The following is an 18,451-nucleotide window of genomic DNA, read 5'->3' on the forward strand; positions in this document are numbered from 1 at the left end:
CTCGGTGTCTCAAATCAGATACTCTTTTGCTTCTGCTAATGGAGGGCCATAAAAAATTCATCCGAACCCGATGTTAGCTAATAATTTGTGCATCGTGGGACTTGTGGTTATGAACTGTGCATCAATTAAAGTAAATATTTAGAGCCAAGTATTGCAAAATAAGGTCTTTTGATAGGCTAGTAGTTTGCCTATTATGATAAAAGGATTTTTGTTGTTCACTTGATATCTTTTAAAATTTTGTAAAATTACACTTTTCAATCAAACATGAACTTCTGTTAAATTTAATAATAAAAACAGAATTTATAAGTTTATTTTATTGATTTACAAAAACTCAAACAAAAAAAAAAAATCCAATCATATTTTTGGGAGATTTGGTTACATCTGTTGGTGTGTGTTAAAAACACTTGACCATATGTTTAATCATATAATGCTATTGTGGGCATTTTTTTTTTTTTTTTTTTTTTTTTTTTTTTTTTTTTTGGTGATATTTTAGATAAGAGGCCTAGATAAGGTATGAGTTCTATTTTTTACAGACGTGTCTCGCCTAGTCAACCGTTTAGTTGCTTGTCTTTCTTGGGCTTTAATAACTTGCCCCATCTTGTTGCTTATCATTCTTGGTTTTTATAGACGTTTATGACGTTGATCAAAAAAGTTATAGACATTTGTGACCATTGGATTTTTCAATTTTGGAACCCTTGGTGTGAACTTGTTTTTAGTACCTTTCCTTTTATCAATCCAACAAGAATATTATTGAAGCAAGAGAAAAATATGTGGCACAGGAAAATCACTCTCAAGAGAATCAGCTTATGTAATTGAAACTGAAAACTTTTTCTCGAAAATGTAAAAAAAAAAAAATGTTAAAAGCTAGTTAAATAATACAATGAGACTCATGAATAATACTAAAAAAGTTCAACGAGATTTATGAATAGTACCAAAAAGAAGTTATAAACTCAAATAAACTGAACTTCTCATCGTATCTCATAATTGAACTTGTGGGAAAGTGTTATGATGGTGAGTTAAATAAGTCATTCACTTCGTCAAATAATAGGTTAGCTTACAAGGAAAGCTCCATTGGGCTGAACTAAACAGTCATAAACGACTACAAAAGCCCAAAAAAGGCAAGAAAATAGAAAAATAAAAGGCTTAAGGTAAAATTGATTTAGATCCACATGTACAATAGGACGAGGCACATGGGATATAGTTAAGGCCCATGTTTGTACAAAGCCCCATATTCTAAGATATCAAAAAAATTTCAAAAAATAGTTTATAAATTCAACAATGGTCAATGTGAGACTCACAACAAAACCCTAGTGTTGAAGAACACACCCACACCAACACACTTGAGGTGGTGGTCCGGTGGAATTTCAGCCATATAAGAAGAGAATACAATATACAAGAGCACATATCTCGCCATGTCCAACACTATCACAATTTAAAAGCATGGCTAAATGAGATCATAAATTGTATTGTATGACACCTTCAAAATGATTTTATATAAAAATTTAAAAGTAATGTTTATTACACACATGCTTTTACACACACAAAAAAAATAACTAAAGCTGTGACTTGATTTTAGTTATTTTTTTCTAAGGTGCGTAAATGTTTGTAACAACAGCTTTTTTTTTTTGAGAAAGATTGTAACAACAGCTTGTAACAAAAATTTTCCAAATTTTAATGGAATGAAACCCTACTTAGAGATTCTTAAAAAATTTTAAAATTTTAAAATTATAAAAAATAATAATAAAAAAATAAAAAATAAAAAATAAAAAAAGAGGAGAGGGAACAGTAATTGAAGATCAGCACATACGTTATATTGTAAATCCTTACGTCATTTTGTTGATTAAAAGTAGACTATTGATGAGTGGTTCTAATCTATATCTATATATTACTAAAAGCTGAAGTATAGTATTTATTATTGCTACACTCCAGTTAAGCCACATCACCACCACATCATCATTTATTTTCTTATTTTATTTTTTATTTTTAGATTTACCAGTTGACATTTATTGAGCATCTCCTTAAATTCAGATTTTACTCTTATCTTCAACTTTATCATGTGTCCCTCCATTAACCAAGACTCTTCAAATGCCACTATTATATGGAATTCTAACAGTCACCAATAGGTTACAACCTCCTCACATCCTTTATTTGTTGTAACTTCTTCCATTTATTGGATATGATATGACAATTATATATATATATATATATATATATACACACACACACAAATTTCAGCCAAGTGGCTACATAAATTTCAACCACGTTAACATTTAAAAACATCAAACATTGTGACTTTTCACGATTTTACGTTTTTAACTAACCGTTTAATTCAATACTTTTTAAATACACCTTTTAAGAATTAACCATAAACAGGTGCCCTTCCTCAAAAAAAAAAAAACTAAAACTATAAACAGGTGCCTTTTCATTTGGTTGTTGATGTGAAACGTTTTGATTTCTAAATTCTACAAATAATATCACATGACTAAAATAAAAAATCGCAAACTAACGCAACATTTTATCTGCCTCTGGATAGTTTTAATTTTTACAGGTTTCATAGCAGTTCTTCTTTCCAAAAAAACCACAAACACTTCTCTCCTCCCTTTCTTTGTACATACTTCTCCTTTTCTCCACCTCCTGCTGTTCTTTATTTCCTACAATAATAATTTTGAGACTTTAACTTCATAAAAGTTTTGCTCATTTTGCAGAAATCCTCCAAATCAAGCAAATTGTCAAAGCAAGCCCAAAAACCAAAGGTCAGATCCCTTCTCTCATTCTATAATTTAGTAATCAAATTTTACCTATCGTAACCTTCTAATTCTTTGAATAACGCAACAGGTTTTTCTAATTCATCTTACACGCATGTGAAGGATATGGGAGAGTAAGTAGTTGACGAGGAAAACAAAGTGTCAAAGTCGAAGTTTCTGTTCTTTCTGAACTTCGAAGTCCTCAGTCTCCACTCCACTCTCTTCCTCGACAATGATATTGCTCAAAACACCAACTCCATCAAGATGGTCATTCTCTTTCTCTCTCTCCGACTAAATCCATTTTAGTACGAATGGCATCAGATATTTGTGAACCGTTTTAACTTTTATTTGGTTTTACTAATTTGTGAATGTGTGAATTGCTTTTAGTTTGAGTATTGTTGGTTTCAAAAGAAAATTTGGATTATAAGAGTCTATTATAAACCTAAGAATTTTTTAAATTGACTAGGTTTGTTAGTTCATTTACTCATTAATTTTTTAATGTAATTCCTTACTATGATTTCGTAGCCGATAAAGCACATCTCAAGGTCCCTAAAAATTGAAACTTCCATTGCAGTTCTTGTGAATTAAATCTAAGTTTTTGGAAAAAAGTTTGATTTCTTGACTGAATATCACTTAGTATTGGATTTGCATTTTAAATTTTTGTATGGTAGTTATTTTTATAGGTTGGTAGAATGGCAAGCGAGTCTGCAAAACCGAAATTAGAGCTGTTACAAAGGGGACTGCACCTTTGGATTTCACAAAGCATGGGTATGTGCCATTTAATATGCGGATTCTTTTTGGTTTCTTTTATTTTTCTTTTTGTTAGTTAGCCCACCATGAAGCTTAAATATAATTCAAACTATTGATATTGAACCATACTTTTATTTTGTTGTTTTGTTGTGATTGTTTAATACCTAGAACATGCTACTTCTTTTTTGACTGCTATCCCATTTGGTTATACAAGTTGAATATTAGATATCTATGTTTTGAATATATCATATAGATACAAATCAGTGGAGATAAAAGATGATATCATATCCTTTTTATGTTTTGCTGATACAATGCATGCATATTCTTCAAAAAATTAGATTCCAATCTTCTCTTTACAAGCTATGACCTACCAATTTAAAGCCTTTGTTGTGTATTAGTGTGATTAACTCAGGTGAGCAACGATGAAATGATGACATTATGGTTGTTGATTGTAACATCTATTTATTCTCCTTTTCAAGTGTTATGGAAACTAAGAATTAATTTTGCCAATGAAGCTTACAATTGTTGACCATAAATAGTCCATCTTGGCAAAGCTAATAACTTCCATGTAATAAGGTCTAGCTTTGATTGCTATTGGACTCACAATGAAATTCTCCCAACCTGTTCTTTTTAATTATGTGGAATCACAAAAACAACAAAGCTTATACATTGATTGTTTAATCTATTGAGTTTTTTGTATGCTTTTTGGTCAGAACTTAGTTTACTTTTGCCTTTTCTAAATGCTTCAATATATGCATGACTTCCAGAATCTTTACTGCTTTATCCTAGAATTTGTTCTAGGTTATGGAGCCTGGATATGACTTTTTATTTCTATATTGCATTTTGATCTACTAGATATGCCTGTTGTGGGGAAATAACTTTTTAAAAAAGATATAAACAAAGAGAAATTCCCGTGTCATCGATGATGGAGCTTATATAGCAATTGATATTTTTTGAAGGTAAAGATTGCAATATCTGTGTTATTTAGCAAAAATAAATAAATAAATAAAAAATAAAAAGATTAGAATATCTATGATTTTAATTTATTAAAAAAAAAAACCTGTGGCTACTCATTCCATCATTGGTACTTTATTCTTAGTCTTTTTACATTCATAAATGTGGTGTTTACAAATTATTTGATTCCAAAAAATTTGCACTACCACCGCGCACCCTTGGTGCAGTGGTCACTCTACAAATATAAGTGTTTGTGGGGTGTGAAGGGCAAGGGTCAGGGTTCAAGTCTTCAAGAAGAAGTTTCACACACATAAACTTAGATTAGGTTAGAGTAGAAATTCTATCTTGTATCAAAAAAAAAAATTTGTCACTGACAAACATTTAATAATTAGCAGTTAATGACCATTATTTGAACAATTTTTAAGACTCTCACTTACAACTGTACTTTTGTCAACTTTCAACAAATAAAATTTTCTTAATTAAATTCATTAAAACCATTGTTCAAATTTTCTTTATATGTTTGTATGGTGTTTTCTATCAAAAGGGGGCTTGGGTTTTGAAAAAGGTTTTCAAATTGGTTTTTAGAGAGTGAATAGTTTTGTATTACTAAAATAATTTAATTTTCTATTTAATATTATAGATTTTTTTTTTTTGGAGGTTTGTTCAATGAATTGTACTTCTTCCTAATGTATCATATAATATTATACATTGTGGTACATGTTATTTACTCAGTAGCTGTAAGCGACTAAATTTCTAGTTTGAAATAAATCAAACAAGTAAAATAGTTTCACAAATGCAAATTTGTATTTATGATTGTGTGGTACAATTCTCTGGAATTACAAAAGAGTGATCCTCTGATTCGATCTCCTTGCAAAACTTATTGATTAGATTTGCGGTAATGTGGTTTTGACTTGAACACAAAATATCCTTCAATTTGGTTGAGGGATGGATCAAAGATTACTGAAACGGAATTACAATGAATCTCTGGATATGAGCTTGTTTAGAAATCCTTTGTTCTTCGTGTTCTTCGTGCGTTCTTCGTCTTCGAAGCTTTAGAGGCTTAAATCCGTTGAGCTTCACTGATTTGTGAGTTGTTGATGTTTTTGGACACTTTTGGCTTGATTCCCGCGAACTTTAGGATCTAGGCAGATGATCTGGATGATTCTGCTTCAAATGTTCTCCGATTTTGGGGTTAAAGTTCTTGAAGTTCTTGAAGTTCTTGAAGGCTTTGAGACTTGATCTTCACAGAGCTTTTTCATTTCTGGATTCTGGTCCTCCTGAATGTCTCAGGAAGGCTTCTATTTATAGGAGTTTGGGGGTGGGTGAGCAACACGTGGCGGAGCTTGATTGGTGACACATGTCACAGCCTGATTGGTCCGCTTAAGTCATCGCTTACACGTGCGAGGTTGCTTGTGTCATCGCTTACACGTACGAAACTGCTTGTGTCATCGCTTACACGTGCGCTGATGTGTGATTGGTTTTTGCATGACACTTGGCGACTTTCCATTAGCTTTTGAATAGTGATAGCAAAACCTAGCAGCAATACATGGTGTTCTGTAATCGGCTGTATTTTGTGGACTTGATAATGTGACGTGTCAGCTTGTGATAGGTCGGGAATTTCCCTCTCTACAAATGCCCCTTCGAGACTCGTTCATGCACACAGTCTCGGAGTGTGGTGTAGGAATGAGTTTCGAAAAAATGGATTTTTGGTACTTGACACTTTAAGTGAAGTAGTTGAAGGTGATGGAGCTGTTGAAGGTGGTGGAGCTTTCAGAAGGATGAGATAATTTCCGAAGAGTAGGCCCACCCATATGAACGGCTTTGATGAAACTGAAAAATGGTCTGCAAGTATTTAAACGTACTTGCGTGATGGAGCCTTCTTAGCAGAGGTTAAGTTGAAGTAGTTTCAAAAGAGTATTTTGGATCGTTGGCGGCGATCACAAGATGTTGAAGATGGGGAAGATGAGAGAATGGTGGCTGGATACAGCATGCAGAGTCATGGAGCTAGCCTCGTGTTCTTAAGAACTTCTGGAGAAGTTATTTCGGAAGATCATGCTTTGGATTACGACGAGGACAGGTGGGAAAGTGGTTGGATGCGCATGCGTAATTGTATCTCTCAAGTTAAGTCGAGGTAATTTCAGAAGCTTATATATTCTAGGTATGCTAGTGGTGGCAATGAAGAAGATGGAGATGAAGCAAAGCAAATGGGCAAAACATACACCACCATGGCGCTAGGCCTGTATGCTAGGACCCTTCTGGTGTAGATGTTTATGGGAAGTACACCTTTAAATATGGGATTGACTGTATGCTGAATGAGGTCTAGCAACGAGTCATAGAATGTGCCTATGTAGTAGGACCATGCCAATGGACGTTAAGTTGAAGTAATTTTAGAAGAGTACTTTCTGAAATTCTTCAAGCTGATTTTAAGTTGGAGTAATTCCAAAAAATGAGTTTTGAGGTACCAGCAACGATGACCTTTGGGTCCCGTAATAGTGGGGACATGGAATAAGGCTTTAATGACCATTTACCGGCACCAAAGGCTGAATTCTGATGAGCTGGCGCCTTAGAGGTTGCTTTAAGTGTTGGATGGAAAACAATTTGTAGGATACCCCAACACTTTTTACCATCTTTACCTACTGCCACTTGTTGGAAAAGCATAGAAAAATGAAAGATGGAGCTAACTTGTGATTCTGGTTTTAGAAACCAGCCAAGTTGCTGTTTGTTCCGAACTACTGCTTCTGCTAGAAGACCAAGCAATTGGAAAGAGACTACAGGAGCCCTAAGGTTAGGAACAGGTGTGTCTGTCGGACTTGGATTTCCTGGCCAACCAAGTCCACGAAAGCATGGGAGGTCGATACAGGCCTTGTTATGAGTAATTTTATGGACAAATGCGGTCATTAAGGGGGGAAACAAAATTTGCTTGGATCTCAAAACTGCAATGCTGTTGTTAATAGGGTTTCGACCGAACCATGGGAGGGTTGATCTCAAACCGATTATGAAACAAAATCGATTGCTAGTTGTTGAGAACGATGAGGTTATAGTGAGAAATGGTTGTGAAAAGGAGGATCTGAAAATCTGAAAGAGGTAAATCTTCATTTCATGATTCAGTGTTTTTTTTTTCTTTTTTTCGGATGAGTTTTTGATGAACCCGGCCCTCCTATTTATAGTAGAGAGATGAAGAATGGTAGATAGGTAGTTAAGAATGGTAGTTGAGAATTTTTGGTGAGAACGGTAGATGGGAACGGTATGTGGGAATGGTAGGCACCGAACGGGAATGGTAAGTTGGAGACTGGTAGGCACCGAACGGGAACAGCAAGTTGAACTAATGACCCAGTGTAATTTCAAGTTCCAACAACTTGTGAGAGTTCATTTGTACTTTGAAAGAGAAGTCTTGATGAAGTCTAGAAAATAACCCTGAGGGGATCTCAATTAAATGGATGAATCTGAAATTTTGATCTCAGGAGCTTAAGTTTTGGACATTGTCAGTACTTCAAAGATGTGGGTTTGATTGGTGATCACCAAGTCCAAAACAAATAAATGGATTTCAAAATCAGAATCTTTGTGAAAGTCCGAATAGGACAAGCTTTGCTCAAACGTCTTGATTCTTGGTCAAAGTTCACTTTAAAGTCAACAGTTGTAGGATCACACTATTTGAGCAATTTTGGATTCTCAAATGAAGAAATAGACCCCAAATTCGGAATGTATATGAAAAATTGAGCAAGGCAGGTCCATCTTAAAAATTTTGACGTTTAGTCAACATTTGTGGGTCCCAAAATCGAAATGTACTCGAAAAATTGAGTGGGACAGGTCTGTTTTGAAATTTTTGACTTTTTGGTCATGGTCAAAGGTCCGCTTGGTCAAAGCATTTTTTTTTAATTTAAAATTTTTTTTTGGGGTTCGGACCCGGGTCAAACCGGGTCGGTCCGAGTCTAATCTGGACCAACGAGTCAGCAGCATGGGGGATGACGTCACATTGCTAAGGACGCGTGTGGCACGTGCGGCACGTGTGGCACGTGTAAGCTCTGCGCCTACCGTGTGGCGCGTGCGCGCGTGTATGCGCGTGAGGGATCCTTCCGATGCGTGAGTTTTGATGGAGGCACGTGTACTATGTGGCGAACCTTCTGGCGGCGCGTGGCGGCGCATGCTTGGTTTTCTGTACCTGAAATTTTCAAGTTTTGTAGTTCTAAGGCCGTACAAGACTCCTGTAGGGTCAGTTTTGTAAAATTCTAAGCATGTTTGCACAAATTTGAAGGACTAGGCCGTTGGTCGTAGCGAGTCCGGGGCGGCGCGTGGAGGCGCGTGTAGCCATTTTTGGGCTTTGTAGATCGTGGGCCGATGGATCTAGTCTTGGCACCTGTTTTGTGAAAATTTTCTTAGATTTGTGCAGATTTGAATGAGAAACCCGCGGGACGTTTAGGAGTTTGTGGCGGTGCGTGGTGGCTTCATTGCTGAAGATCTTCCTGGGTTTTGTCCATCAAAGTCCTTAGAAGATTTCTGTGGATTGATTTTTTTGTGAAATCTTGTCAAAAATTGTAGAAATCTGAAATGGGAAACCGCATTGTTGGACTTGTTGTCATTTTAGACTTTTTAGTCCACTGTACGCTGGCTGCTCTGTCAGGAGGGTGACTGCGTTTAGACTTGAGGGTCAAAAGGTAGGTGCAGATTTCCTAGACTTTGAGTGCATTTGAGCTTGCAAAATCCGACTTTGAGCTCCAATTGTTCAGTGGCAATATTTAATGACTTGCCTACTTTTCTTTTTCCTTTTTTTTGTCTTGTCTTTCAGAAGTTTTCTATATAAAGTCATCAGGGTATGCATTGAGTTGTACAAGCAGCATCTCTAGTGGGTAGCATAATACTCTAAGTGTAGAGAAATTACGCCTTCTTTTTTCCTTTCCTTTATTTTTTTTTTATTTTTTTTTTATGACCTGCTTTATTTGTACTGATTTTTTTTTTTTTTTTTACAGGCTAGATATTAGAAATGAAGCTCTCTCTTTGATTTTTTTTTTTTTTTTTTTTTTTTTTAGACGTGCCATGAGATTTGCTTCTAATAAACTCTTTGTTGTTACTTGTTTTTGTTATGCAGCATTCTTTCCTTGGCAATTAAGCTACACCAACACTTGTCTTTTCAATGCAGCCATTTCAAGAGTCTTTGCAACGTAGCCGTATCAAGAGTTTTTACCACGAAGCCGTGCCAGCATTTGTCCTTGTATTGAAGCCGTGCCAACATTCAACTTTGTCATGAAGCAACGTCAACACTCCATTTTTGCCGAAGTCGTGCCAACATTCATCTTTGCCATGCAGCTATGACAACACTTCATTCGTCGAAGCCGTGACAACATTCATGAAGCCATAAAGCAATTTTCAGAGGCAACATTGCTCAGACATCAAGGGCGTATAGCACTGTAGCCAGACATCAAGATTTCAGAGATGCCAACAAGATGTTGAGAATGCAAGGAGTCCCTATTAAGATTTTGAAGATGCAAGGAGATGCCAAGACTTTGACATTGCAAAAAGTTCTCATTAAGACTTTGAAAATGCAAGTAGATGCCAACAAAACCTTGAAGTTTCAAGAAGAATGCCACCAAGACTTTGACATTGCATGGACATGCCCTTGGAGGAGAGATGATGCAACACCAACTTCAGATGCCGGAGGAAGGTGACATTGTCTAGATTTCAGAGACATGACGTGAAATGACACTACTCAGAAGGGAGATGATGTGGTTCTAATTTTAGAGCTATGAAGTGGCACAACCTAGAAGAGGGACGATGCAGCCTAGACATGGAAGGTACAAGGAGATGCCCCCACGAGATAAATGATGCAAAGTATACTTCAGAGTTGTAGGAGGATGGCCACAGAAAATGAGCAATGCCATGAAGACTTCATTTCTTGCAAAAGAGGTTGGAAATTTTATTTTACTCCACAACCAAGCATCAACATATGTTTATCATCATTTCAAAGAAAGTTAAGCAACGTCAACTCCTTACGGTCTTTATTTTCTACTGCGTCGATCTTTGATCATCCTATTGAGCAATGCCTTACCAACCGAAGGGACCTTAAAAGCGCATTGATGACTGTTGGAAAACTCCTCAAGTTAGACTGGCCATCCTTCTTCTTTTTCATGCGACTGAACTTAGTGACAAGTACTAAGCTGCCTACGTACCCCGGAGAGGGATCAAGTCATCACGTAGTTCAACAATTTTTTTTTATTTTTTTTATGACTTCTTTGTTTTTTGATGATTTTTTTTTTTTTTTGTTCTTTTTTTTTTTGGTTTTTTTTTTTAATAATTTTTTTTAGTGCGCGACTGAACTCAGCAAAAGATACTAAGTTGCCTACGTACCCTTGAGAGGGATCAAGTCATCACGCAGTTCAAATGATTTTCATTTTTTATTATAACTATTAAATTTTTTTTTTTGTTTTTTTTTTAATGTGTTTTTTGCAAAAAGAGGGGCGCAGTGTGTAATAGTGGGTATCACCACTAATCGAACCCGAGACCTTGGCCTCAGGGAGAAACGGGCATCCAACCGCTACGTCGCAATTGTTGACATGGAGTGGAATTAATTTCTCCTTATTGGTACACTTTCAAGCATAGAAGCATTTGAGGAACTTCCCATTGATGGGGCCGATCCTTGCATCATCATTGTTGATCAACTTATGAGCTTGGTTAGTGTTTGCCCCCTGCTTGAGAGTTGGATGTACATCATAAGCAACGGTCACATGGTTTGACCTGACAACTTCATTGAAGTCTAGATCAATCTTGTTTTCTTTGGCAAAAAAGGAGGGCTCACGTGTGTAATCCTCGCCCCATGCCCCACGCCCCACAGTATTTTATGGGTACCAATTGTGCAATAGTGGGTATCACCACTAATCGAACCCGAGACCTTGGCCTCAAGGGTGACAAAGGCGTCCAACCACTATGCCACACTCACAAATGGTGCCATAAAGGGGGATTAATTTTTCTTTATTTGTACGCTTTCAAAGGTAATGGGAAGACATCATGTACCCTTGCAGCGTTATAGTGGGTAGTTTAAGCTCTTACCGAGAAGCAATCCTTGATTTTCAAGCATAGAAGTGTTTAAGGAACTTCCCATTGATGGGGCCGATCCTTATGCCACTATTGTCAATCAATTTGTAAGCTCCAATGGTGTTTGCCCCCTGCCTGAGAGTTGGAAGTACATCACAAACAACAGTCACATGGTTTGACCCAACAACTTCATCAAAGTTTAGATCAATCTTGTTTTCTTTGGCAAGCTTCATGATTTGTTCTTTGAAGATGAAGCATTTTTGTATTGGGTGGCCAATGATGCGATGATATTTGTAGTAGTTAGGGTCATCAACTTTCCCCATGTCTTTTGGTCGCCTGCATTCTGACAATTCAATTAGCTTCAATTGCAATAGTTGTTCTAAGATATTGGGCACATCTTCATCGGAGAACGGATATACTTTTTGCTCACGTTCCTTAAAGGTTAGGCAACGCACTTCATTCTTTTGCCACCCGTCAAGTTGTTCTTCATTTGCCTTTGCTCCTCTTCTTGGAACCTTAACTACGGCATTGTTAACAACCATTGGGTCTTTGAGGTTGGCTTTTGCATTCCTATCATTCTTCCTTACTTCCTTTTTGCTTTCCTCAAGTATGGGAGGGTTTGTACATCCATGGCTAGAGATACTCAATTCCATGTCATGCGCACGAGTTGCTAACTCTTCAAATGTTCAGGGCTTTATCCCTTGAAGGATGTAAAGAAGTCCCCAATGCATGCCTTGGATGCACATCTCTACGGCAGATATTTCAAAAAGTCTATCCTTGCAATCTAGACTCAAAGAACGCCACCGATTGATATAATCGACCACTGGCTCATTTTCCCATTGCTTGGTATTAGTAAGCTCTATCATGCTCACCGTGCGACGTGTGCTATAGAATCGGTCAAGAAACTCTCTTTCGAGTTGCTCCCAACTGTCAATTGACTCAGGTTCTAAGTTTGTATACCAATCAAAGGCATTTCCCTTGAGTGAACAGACAAATTGCTTTACAAGGAGGCTTCCTTGAGTCCCTGCGTTCTCACAAGTTTCTACAAAGTGAGCAATGTGTTGCTTAGGATTTCCTTTGCCATCAAACTGCAAGAACTTGGGGGGTTGATACCCATTTGGCATTCTCATGTTGTCGATGCACTTTGTGTAGGGTTTTGAATATGTGAGAGAACTTGTAGAAGAACCTCCATATTGTGCTCGAATGGTATTTGTTATCATGTCTTGTAGTTGTTGGACTGATAACAAAGCAACCGAAGTAGATTGTTCTTGTCGGGGAGTGTTTTCAATTTCTCTCCCTTCATCATCCTTTGCAGATGTGAATTTATGACCATGACTTGATTCACCAAGATCTTGTACTTCAAGTTTGTTCATCAAAGTTGCAATTTGGAGGTCCTTATCTTCAAGTGCTTTTGTGAAAAGGACAACCCTTTGTTCCATTTCGACCATCTTTTCTTCCATGGTAGAGGTGTTAGTCATCATGACTGATACAACTTCCCAAGATGATGGAGAAGGAAGTGATTTGATGTGAGCACGTGGAATCTCATCTTTTGGGTTCCCTTTGGTGGGAGAGAAATTGTGCAACCAACTTCTTGTGAAGGAAGAAGGGGATTTGCCCCTATACTTGACGTGTTCCAAGGTGGAGATGTCCTTGTTGATGACCTTGTTTCTTATAAGAGGGTCTAAGGAGATGATTTTCTGGACCTTGGCTTCCTTGGTTGTTTGATATTGAAGTTGATTGTTTGTTTTGGGTTGGCTACAATTAATTACACCAATGCAGTGGTTGGTGGTAGTCGTACCAAGTTTAGTTGAAGCAGCTATTGTTGAAGCTTGAATGTTCTTGCTAGAGGCCATTGAAGTAGGCAGCAAGATGATGAAGATTTCTTTCGTTGAAGGAGAATGAGATGAAAGGCAGAGATGTCCACTGGGCGTGCCAGAATTTGTAAGCGACTAAATTTCTAGTTTGAAATAAATCAAACAAGTAAAATAGTTTCACAAATGTGAATTTGTATTTATGATTGTGTGGTACAATTCTCTGGAATTACAAAAGAGTGATCCTCTGATTCGATCTCCTTGCAAAACTTATTGATTAGATTTGTGGTAATGTGGTTTTGACTTGAACACAAAATATCATTCAATTTGGTTGAGGGATGGATCGAAGATTACTAAAACGGAATTACAATGAATCTCTGGCTATGAGCTTGTTTAGAAATCCTTTGTTCTTCGCGTTCTTTGTGTTCTTCGTGCGTTCTTCGTCTTCGAAGGTTTGTGGTGGAAGTTCTTCAGAGCTTTAGAGGCTTAAATCCGTTAAGCTTCACTGATTTGTGAGTTGTTGATGTTTTCGGACACTTTTGGCTTGATTCCCGTGAACTTTAGGATCTAGGCAGTTGATCTGGATGATTCTGCTTCGAATGTTCTCCGATTTTGGGGTTAAAGTTCTTGAAGTTCTTGAAGGCTTTGAGGCTTGATCTTCACAGAGCTTTTTCACTTCTGGATTCTGGTCCTCCTGAATGTCTCAGGAAGGCTTCTATTTATAGGAGTTTGGGAGTGGGTGAGCGACACGTGACGGAGCTTGATTGGTGACATATGTCACAGCCTAATTGGTCCGCTTAAGTCATCGCTTACACGTGCGAGGTTGCTTGTGTCATCGCTTACACGTGCACTGATGTATGATTGGTTTTTGCATGACACTTGGCGATTTTCCATTGGCTTTTGAATAGTGATAGCAAAACCTAGCAGCAATACATGGTGTTCTGTAATCGGCTATATTTTGTGGACTTGATAATCTGACGTGTCAGCTTGTGATAGGTCGGGAATTTTCCCTCTCTACAGTAGCTTTCCCGTGTATCGCACGGATTAGCGGCTAGTTAAAAGTAATAAACAAATGAAAAGAAGAAGCCCCTCTGACTATGAGCCCTCTTGCATATTGCATGACGAAATATTCTAACAAAACCTATAACTAATAGAATTAAGGAATTATACGTTGTCTTAAAAAAATAGTTGAAGGAGTCAAACAGAGACGTTTCTGTATACGTACTTGTATTTAAGGAGCTCTGACTGACTTTGTTTGAAACTGAGAACTACCCATAAGATAGTCCAACCCTCTGCTTCGCTTAATTAAAACCTATTAATCCTTTTAGTTTGAAATTCTCTCTGAATGGCACAAAAAAGCAAGATTTTGATAATTGGAGGGACTGGATACATTGGAAAATACATAGTAGAGGAGAGTGAGAAAGCTGGGCATCCTACTTTTGCATTGGTCAGAGAAAACACAGCTTCTAATCCTGAGAAGTCCAAACTCATTGAGAGCTTCAAAAGCTCTGGAGTGACACTTCTCCATGTATGTACAAACTCTAGTTCTCCGCATCGTGGGTGTGTTTTTAGTACTTTGGATTAGTATATTGATCTTGAAAGTCGTGTGATTGTTTCACAGGGAGACATACATCATCATGAAAGCTTGGTGAAGGCAATCAAGCAAGTTGATGCAGTGATCTCTGCACTTGGATCACCAGAACAGATAGCTGATCAAGTGAAGATTATTGCTGCCATCAAAGAAGCTGGAAATATCAAGGCAAAGCACACATATATATATATTGCTAAAATCTTTTTAATATTTTTCCAGTTTTTTTTTTTTTTAATGTTAAGTTGCCTATTTAGTTCTCAACAACTTTTGGCCTTAGTATCAAATCTTCCTTTTACTTTAAAATGTTTTCCTTAATCCTGCTATTTTTAGAATTGTTTCAAAAAATACTTATGACCTAGGATGATATATTGGATAAATTATTATTTTATATACAAGAATTTAAATTAGGCTAATTAGACGCTTAGTGTTATCTCTTTATTTGAATAAGGTAGAAGTAGATTAGTATTGTAATTTGCTTGTATTCAAATTAATTCCTCTGTTTTAGGAGATAATTTGGTCCTTATATTTTAGAATTTGTTGATGAGGTTCTCTCATCTTATTGCTGGACATTTTTACAAGCAAAAACATTAATCCCAAAAAGTCTTTTTCTCTCTTTTTCAAGTTCAGGAAACTAGTCAATTGACTAAATATCATTTTATTTTTTCAGTTCATATCACATCCTCAAAGTAAACTTAGTTCCATTAATTTCGTTTATTATTTCAGCAATTTACTTCTATATGATGGTAATAACTTTTTGAAACATGTTAAAGTAAAATATCAAAAGTCGATGACCAAATATGCAATTTAACTTCTTCTATTTGATGTTTGGCTTGTAATTGATGAACTAAACGAGAAATCAAGAAACTTACATTATATACAATGAAATATTGGTGGGTTTCAGAGGTTCCTCCCGTCCGAGTTTGGAGGTGATGTGGATCGTATCCATCCAGTCGAGCCAATTGAACATCATTTCAGGGCCAAGGCTAGCATCCGGAGATCCATCGAGGCTGAAGGAATTCCATATACCTACCTTGTTTCCAATGGCTTTGCTGGGTACTTTTTGCCTAACTTCAGAATTGGACTTGCAGGTGCCACAGCTCCACCAAGGGACAAAGTAGAAATAACTGGAGATGGAAACCCCAAAGGTATTAGTATAAAATTCAATCATCTTTCTTTTTAAACTTGTCGAGACTTTCTCATTTGCTTATATATATGTGTGTGCGTGTGTGTGCCTTTTACTACATATAAGTCAACTAGATCATCAACTACTTCGGTTAAAGATGACACAAAGTAATTGTTATTTTCCATGTTAACAGTAATTTTTTCCAAAGAAGAAGTTATTGCAACTTATACCATAAAAGCAGTGGACGATCCAAGAACCTTGAACAAGGTCCTTCATGTTAGACCCCCTGCCAATATTTTGTCCTTCAACGAGATTGTCTTCCTGTGGGAGAAGAAGATTGGCAAGACCCTTGAGAAGACTTACCTTCTAGAAGATCAACTTCTGAAGAAAATCCAAGGTTAGTAAGAACAATTTCAAATGTTGATTTATAGTGTTTTCCTATATATCTAATTTGCTTTGGATCATATTCTCTTCCTAGGCTCCCTTAGATGTGTGAGTTTTTTTTTTATCTAATTTGTTAGGATACACCTTTTTTTTAACTAATTTGTTAGGATACACCTTATTACCTCCTTTGGATTATTAGGGGAGTTGGGTTATCTTCTTCATTTCTCTGTACTGTTAGTCAAACCAGCTAACCGTAACACCAAAGATTCACATATTAGAGACAATACTAAAAACATTTAATTAGAAGTTACTATGTACACATTAGTTGTAACCAAGAAGCTGAATTTGACATCTTTTTTGGATGACTGACTTCATTTCATTAATATTTAGTGTATAACTTGTTCGGTTTCTTATTGAAATTTTTGGATGGCATAATAATAAATAAATAAAAGGAAGTAATCCTTCTATTAACTTGAGCAATTCTATGTACTAGCTAGAGAATGATGAGAGTTTCATAGATGGTTGGGGTATCTGATACTTATTTTTTTCTCTTCTGCAGAGTGTTCCAATCCTTTAAACCTCCTCCTCCTATCCATTTCCCTCTCTACTTTTGTGAAGGGAAATCTTCGAGACTTTGAGATTAAGGCTTCTAATGGCGTGGAGGCTTCAGAGCTTTTCCCAGAGGTGAAATACACTACTGTAGATGAATACTTGGATCAATTTGTCTAAAACTTGGAACATGTTTGTGGCAATATGTTGATACAGTGTACAATAAAAATAAAATCTCTGTTGTCTATGTGGCATTTGCTGCTTGTCAGTGTGCGCACTTCTTTGTATAAGGTCTACCCCCATGTTAGAGGGAAAATACGTACATCAGATGTATTTTACATTTAATTATTATATAAGGCGAGATAATGTAATTTGTGGTTGAAATTTTTTTTAGTACTCCTTATAAAAGACTTATCCTCTCTACGTCTTGAACGGCCTAAAGAAAAAGCATATATAAGTAAATTCATCACTTATACTAAAAAAAATATAAAAGTTCAATAACATATAAAAGAAATGTATTTTATCGTCGAGAATGTGACATAATTGTAAATGAAGCAACTCTTCTTTACATACAAACATCCCCTCTCAAAGCATCACCGAAGTAGACCAAATTGACAGATACAAGGTGGACCAAACTGGACCAAGGTAAAACCAATGGACCGAATTCGACTGAAATAGACCGAATGGACCAAAGGGTACCAAAAGGACCGAAATGGACAAAAATAGACCGAATTAGACTGAAGTGGACCTAATTAGACCAAAGTGAACTGAATGGACTGACTTAGACTAAAGTAGACCGAAATGTTACACTAATGTGACTCAATAGCAATAATAAATGATATACTACAGTTTTTTGATATTATAGACCATGTTGTATGCCTATTCTACTAGACCATATTCTCTTTGTCCATGTATTTGACCCATGGCTTGGATTACAGGTGCAGTTGCTTGAGTTGTAGAACCAAGCCATTGCTTGTGTCTATGGGAAGAAGAAAGAACTTGAGACACAAGCCTCCATTCCTACAAGCTCTTGGTTTGCATGACCTTTCCTGCAGACAACAAAAAGCTATGCAATCCCTTGTTAAGGGCCCGTTTGGTAACGTTGTTCTAGTAACGTTGTTTGTATTTTTTCAAAATATATGTAAGTGAAAAAGTATGTGAAAATACGTATAATATTGTTTAAACACAAAAAATTGTTGTTTAAAATATACTACCAAACAGTTCCTTAAAATTCTTTTGTGTTTCTCAGTTTCTCTCCGAGAGAAAGAAAGGCTTATTGTGAGGACGGCCCTTAAGACTTTGTTGGTCTTGTTGTTTGGCTAAAGGCTTTTGAGCTATAAACAAAAGCCCTTCATGTGACAGAGGTATGGGCCTTTCGATGGGCCGTATGTGGTGTGCATCTTGATTTTCTAATGGGCTTCATTTGATGACGCTTAGGGGTTTATAGTGGACCCGAAGGGAGATAGGCCCCTACTTTGGGTATGGGTTTGTGTTTGGGCCCAAGGTTAATCTGCCTGTGTCC

General features: G+C 36.6%; 1 long non-coding RNA gene and 1 pseudogene across 1 annotated transcript; one reads left to right on the forward strand and one right to left on the reverse strand.

Annotated features, from left to right (window-relative positions):
- The first annotated feature begins 14,562 nt into the window (after nucleotides 1-14,562).
- On the forward strand, nucleotides 14,563-17,285 carry LOC115949583 (annotated as a pseudogene).
- Nucleotides 14,864-15,842, reverse strand: LOC115949584. The gene is made up of 2 exons (XR_004083022.1): nucleotides 15,743-15,842; nucleotides 14,864-15,012 (listed from the first exon to the last, which is right to left on the reverse strand). It is a non-coding gene; the product is annotated as an uncharacterized LOC115949584 (long non-coding RNA).
- Nucleotides 17,286-18,451: the final 1,166 nt, after the last annotated feature.

This window comes from Quercus lobata, chromosome 6 (assembly GCF_001633185.2).
Source record: "Quercus lobata isolate SW786 chromosome 6, ValleyOak3.0 Primary Assembly, whole genome shotgun sequence".
Lineage (NCBI taxonomy): Eukaryota > Viridiplantae > Streptophyta > Magnoliopsida > Fagales > Fagaceae > Quercus > Quercus lobata.